General features: G+C 35.3%; 1 long non-coding RNA gene across 1 annotated transcript; it reads right to left on the bottom strand.

Annotated features, from left to right (window-relative positions):
• LOC109127509 lies at positions 2,163 to 2,522 on the bottom strand. Its single transcript, XR_002034072.1, has 2 exons — positions 2,433 to 2,522; positions 2,163 to 2,199 (listed from the first exon to the last, which is right to left on the bottom strand). It is a non-coding gene; the product is annotated as an uncharacterized LOC109127509 (long non-coding RNA).

Below are 6,501 nucleotides of genomic sequence, written 5' to 3'. Positions count from 1 at the left end.
TCTATTAAGGTTGATTTTCAATACAACACACGAAATGAGATTAGGTGTATAACACATAAAATCGAAACCCTATAACATGAATGAGTGTTTCGATTTTATTTAAGCCTATCGAAACCCTATAAAATGATAAGCAACTACATGAATGAGTGTTTCGATTAGGTTTATAACACACAAATCAATTTTTCCCCAAAATCGAAACCTAATTCAGAGATGAGATTAGGTTTAAATCGCTGGAGCTTACCTTGTCTATAAAGCCGGAGGAGACAGAGGAGACAGAGAAGACGAGGAAACAAAGAGATCGGTTGACTTGGCGAGACAGAGGAGAAAGTGGAGACGACGAGATCGGTGGACACGAGGAGACAAGGAGACGAGGAGACGAAGAGATCGGTTGAATTGGTGTTTTAATGGCCGGAACACACCGGAATCGGGGACGATGGTGATGAGTACACAAATCTCTCGGCGTTTCGCCGTTTCGCTTTTTGGGAGAGAAGAAGAAGAAAAACCTAGATTTCGCGAATGAAGAAAATGAAAATGAAACAAAGGGAAAAAAATTCTTTCCCATCCGAGTCAGACACGTCTCACAAGATCAGGTCCAAGAACTGATCTAGAATAAGATCAAAAAGCCTGATCTAAAGTTCACTATTCATTTAATCTCATTTTTAAAAGGTCTAAGATCACCCCATCTGTTATCCCGATAAATATGGCCTAATGTCTATCTTTCCTTCATACCCTTTGATCTTTCTTGATGAAAGGGTTTAAAATCTGACCCTTCTTTTTCTTAATTTTACATACCCCTACTAGTCTAATAGTCTACCTTGTTATTACTACAACTATTTTCTTTCTTTTACCACTCTTTACTTTAATTAATCCATGTCAATATATAAAAAACATAATTCAAAAATGTGCACACACAGTCAAAATTAAAAGAATTGCCAGCACCAACGAAAGTTTGCATGCCAAAACAATACTCCCAGGCATCACTTATAATCATCAGTAGAGGAAATTAACAAAATAAATTAAATGGCATTCAACATCCCAAGAATGTACGTACCTATAACACGCTGCTCCACAACTCTCTGCATAATATACATGACGAGTCCTTGATTTAGCTTATTTATATTCCGGGTTAACTAATTACACTACATTTTCCATAACTTCATTTGGCGCGGGGAATTAAATACAGCCGGCTTAACAACTGGCACGATCTAGTTTCGTTTTTAACCAGCTTCAACCGCTTTGTTTTGCCAGCTGCCTGAACAAGTTTGTATACTGACGAGTGCCGACGACCCTTCTGCAAACCGTAAGGTTTAAAGAAGCATACGGAACCAACGGGAAGACCAAAAAAAAAGAGGCAGGGACGTGAAATTCATTCATGCATATATAGTATATATTGAACTCATATTCATCAAGTTGTAAGAGAGAGAGAGAAAAAACTCTTATGAAGAAACATAATCTTTTTGCTCTTATTCAACGTAACACTCAATCGATCGATGAGTAACTATAAAAATTACTTCGTTCTTCTTGTGATCAAAGGGTACAACAACACACTCGTATCATTCTGCCTAGGTGTGAGTGTGACGGTGACTGACTGCTAGTACTAAAGCGTTATTATTGTATTATAACAAAATTGCTCTGTGTCTTTGTGTGTTTTTTACTAGCTAGCTTGCAGTATTAGTATTTCCGTGGGAATGACTTTACACATTCATTGTATATACACTTTCTGGAGTAATTTCTATCTTTGCGTTCTTTCCAAACTCAAATTACCTGAAATAAACAAGAAAATTCAAAATCTTAAGAATTGGGCGTAGCCATTATTAGCTACACCTACACACACACACACACACACATCCATCCTCTTGCCTTTGTTAGTTATGGATTCAGTGACTAACAATTAGGTTTGCTTCGAAACTTTTCGGATCCATTAGAACTAATTTGCTGACTTTGTATACAGAAATGCACCAATGATGCATCCCATCTCAATGAAAAGAAAACATGGCAGGAAGTTAGTTTTACTTTCAAGGTCTCATAAATACATCACTCAAATCTCACGAACATGGGTTGAATAACTCATAGAATACAAGATTGAAAAATACAGAGACGATCGATTTCTAAGTCCTCAAAAGCATAGGCTAGTCTTGATCAGCATCTTCAAGTTCTTCATCTTCTGGCACACCTCGGACATACAAGACATTGTTGCATCTGTGTGTAAAAATTAGGTACTATTAATTCAAACGGAGCCGTAAAAATTTTAATGCAAGCAATTTACAAAACTGATTTAGTGATTCCATGACTAACACAAATAAAGAGGTGTGGATCGTCTACTACTCTAGTTAATGGCTAAGTCCAATTTTTCACATTTTTGCTGGAAACATAAACTGAATTTTTGAAGGAGACAATAAGTAAAAGATAATGAGGTAATAATATATATTTACCTGATCAAGATCTCTCCAAGGTTTCCTGTCAATTGCCCGTCGATGTATTCCTCCGTGTTTCCCATCTGCAAAAACACAGTTTGCAAAATCTCAATGGCTACAATGAAATGAAATGATAAAATCCATTCCATCTGTGTTAGTTATGGAATCACTAAACAACAATCAGTTGTGTAATTGCTTTAACATAACTGAATTGATTAACCGAATTTGTGCTCATGTACAGATGCAAGAACTTGAAGATGCTGATCAAGACTAGCATATGCTTTTGAGGACCTAGAATTCGCTCATCTGTATTTTTAATCTTGTATTCTATGAGCTATTCAACCCAGTTCGTGAGATTGGAGTGTGATGTTTATTGAGACCTTGAAAGTAACGACCGTTTTAGTTTTATGATAAAACGAACTTCCTACCGTTTTTTTTTTGTCTTTTGAGATTGAGATGCATGTCGTTTTTAAGTTGGGATATGTCAAGTGATTCCCAGACCACATTCACCAGTCACAGTTTTAATGTATGCGATATGTTAATTGCAATGTACTCTGACTTTGATCTATTGAAAAGAAAAACAAAGGAAGCTATTGTGTAGCTTGTTGTTTCTCTCTTTAATTTCCAAACGGTTGACTAGTCTGGAATTGTTTTGTGAGCTAATCAACATGCGGATGCGTGTTCCCCAAGTTATTGGTAAGCCGAGCCGCACTAGCACATGGTTCCAAACCTCCGTTGAGAATTCACAATGCAAGAGTGAAGAGTATGTGATCTCTTGTCTGCGTGAGTAAGCTACAAAGACAGCAGTTAGTTGGTAGTCAAACCCGACCCGACTACTAAACATACGATTTCGTTGATAACCCTAGGCAACCTATATTCTCGCTCGACTCTTAATAAAACTAAAGAAAAATCTCATAAGCTTCTGATACTTTAATATTTTTTATTTTGATCTAATCCCAGATTACTCTTTTCCAAGTTGGTCTTGAACCTACTGTCCTATCTTTTTTGTAAAAAATAAACTTGATACTAACTAGCTTTAGAAAACCTTCCGTAAGCACCAATCCAGAGTAACGATTAGTCATGGATTTAAAGAGTAAATTCCAGTGCTTGGTTGCTATTGTGGCAGACCACCGATCCAGCGGGTTTCGTATCTTTTTGAGAATTTCTTCACGCATAATTTCATCAGGTAGATCCATAATTGTTAACCTCTTCCCACTAGCCATGTGGCCCATGTCTTCTTCTACTCCAGCCCTTCTTTTCATCTTCCTCTTCTCTTTCTTCCTCTTTTCCTTCTCGTTCTTCCTCTTCATCCAGTTCGTCTTCCTCTTCTCATTCTTCATAGTCACCTTCATCTTCCACTTCTTCACCTTCACCTTCTTCTTCTTTCTTCTTTCTTCTTATGCTGAGCACTCACGAAGTTCTCTCTATGTATATGTTTTCCTTGTTCAATCTACAAATTAATTTAAAGCACTACGTACGTCTACTTCCTTTTACTTGTTGAATTGCCAAACTAAACCTAGAACGTACTTCCTTTTTAATTGCTGCGTACCCAATTTTATCATAATTCTTTTTTTTCTTACATATATGAACCATGAAACGTGTGGTGCAAGATTTTTCCAATTTTACAAAAGGTTTTACAGGAATGACGTGTAAGGAAAGAAAATCTCAAACGTTTTTGCCATATCGATTGATCGGTGCATTTGCCATAATCATGAATTCATGATGATTACTTCCTCTCCTTACTTAATTTCCTCCTGTCTGTGATCATTCACCTTCTTCTTTTTTTTTTGTATCGACCAGTACATAAATTCTTCATTTCCTTTTGATGTTTTAATCAATACTATGAATCGAGAATTACATTATAAGAAAACTAACACTGAATTTACATTTTACAGTAATGTCCCGGAGTTGTTACGTGCCGTAGATTGAGACCCAATAGAGATGGTTGAAAACGACATGCAAGAAGACGAAGACGAAAACGGCAAAGAAGTGCATATTACCAAGAAACTTTGCGTTGTTTTACGTACTATATATCGTGGTATCAAAAGTTTATATAGCCTCTCATATATAACTATGCATTGATGAATGTTAAGTGAAATTATCAGCTTGTCAATGTGATGACTGCAAATGCAAGAATAACAATATTCTAATAAAGCATGGGAGCATATGAATGCAAATGTCCTAACAATAGTCCTTACATGAAAGAGTACTAAGACACTTGTATCGGTATGTCGAAATATGCTCAAACCAGATATTATGAGAACTCATCTCTCAATGTTTTATAAGCGCCGATAGAAGAATGGGATCTAGAAGCAGACCGTTGTTAACAATTAGGAGCCTAACCGCTATTGCAGACATCATCACTTTAGCTATATCATACTAGTTATACCATCTTCAGGTAATGCCTCTTTGATATTTGATGACTTCTCTAGGTCTTGCAAAGGGACGCAATTTCAGAATTCTTCTCCCCAACCAGCTCCCTGAAGACTGAACTGGTGCATCCCAAACAACCGGTATATTACTTTTGTGGTACCTAGGTGTAAGTGTACGGAGTAACATTAAATATATAAATGAAGAAAACATTGATGCATGCGGCTTGAAATCGACTAAGGTTTTGCAAACTCAATGTTTTATGTTTTATACATGTAGCTAGCGTTTAATATTTTTTTTTTCTTTCTAAATTACCGGTTTTCTTTTCTAAGTATCATCGAATTGTTTTTCTAACTTACCAGTATTCTGGTAGAATTAATTTGCAAGGATGGATGAATCTCTTCGAAGTGAGTCAAATGACCAAACCAAAGGACAATATAAATAGAATACGTTTTTTTGTTGTTGTAGGATATGTTGTAGGATAAATAATTAATAAAGGAAATTCTTAGATGAAGACGGATGAATACTTTGTTGGAATATAGTTTAACAAAATTTTGAGTCAGTTTAACAAAATTTTGAGGCAGTGGAACTTATGTGGTAAGAGTTATAATAAGCATGACCAAATATTTATATTTATTTAGTTTCTTAATCAAATGATAAATATTTCTGTTTTGGCGTTCAATCCCAATAAAACAAGTCAATCTAATCCGAAGTTAGACGAATTTAATCATATATACTATATATTATTACTTATTAGAAAGGTTATATCAAAATTAAAATGAGAATTATTGTCTAGTAATTTTTGAAATATTGAAAATTGATTCTATGTTAGCAAGTATCAGCGAAATTAAAGAAGAGATGACGATATAGATTCGTCAATGCATGCATTTGTCAATGCATGGATTTGGTGCTAAATATGAGCAATAGAACAAAAAAACATCTTTTCGACCAATAATAATTTGTAATATACATCAGGTTTTAATTTTTGTCCAAATAAAAAAGACATCAGTTTTTAATATAGCATTTGTCAATGCATCTCGTTGAAGAGACACGTCCTCATAGTGGACTTAGAGAAAGTTTTAAAGTTCCCATCAAAGCTGAAGAGAATGTTAAAGAATATGGAGGTGAGAGGATGATTATTTTATTTTTTTCATTTTTAAGTGTGTGTGTTTTTTTTTGTGATGATCTTCTAATAAATCGAATTTTTTTTTGTGTTTTGGAGGTTTATGGGGGTGGTGCCAAAGCGCTGACGAAACAGCTGAGGTTCCTAAACCTCGGAGCTCCAATCATTGGGGTGGGTGGAGATCTCGAGGTCATGATTAAGCGTAATGTGCCAAAGGTGAAAGATGGTTTAATTAATATGGACGCCGCTTCTGTAGCAGCTGATGAGAGTCACGCCGTCTTCAAACTCGCCAAAAAATGGTTTGAATAATTAGCCCTCAATTAATATTACCCTAATACAAAAGAAAAATGAATGGGTTGATTAAGTTGTTTCTTAAATATAATCTGCTTATCTTAATTTTCAAGTACTTTTTTGTTGTTGTTGTTGTCGGTTACCACTCCCTTGATTATAATCGGAATTTTTTTATTGTATTATAACAAAATTGCTCTGTGTCTCTGTGTCTTTGTGTGTTCTTTGCAAACTCAAATTACCTGAAATAAACAAGAACATTCAAAATCTTAAGTATTGGGCGCCGTAGCCATTATTAGCTATATA

The sequence above is a fragment of the Camelina sativa genome, chromosome 11 (genome assembly GCF_000633955.1).
Source record: "Camelina sativa cultivar DH55 chromosome 11, Cs, whole genome shotgun sequence".
Classification (NCBI taxonomy): domain Eukaryota; kingdom Viridiplantae; phylum Streptophyta; class Magnoliopsida; order Brassicales; family Brassicaceae; genus Camelina; species Camelina sativa.
This window is presented reverse-complemented; position numbering and strand designations above follow the sequence as displayed.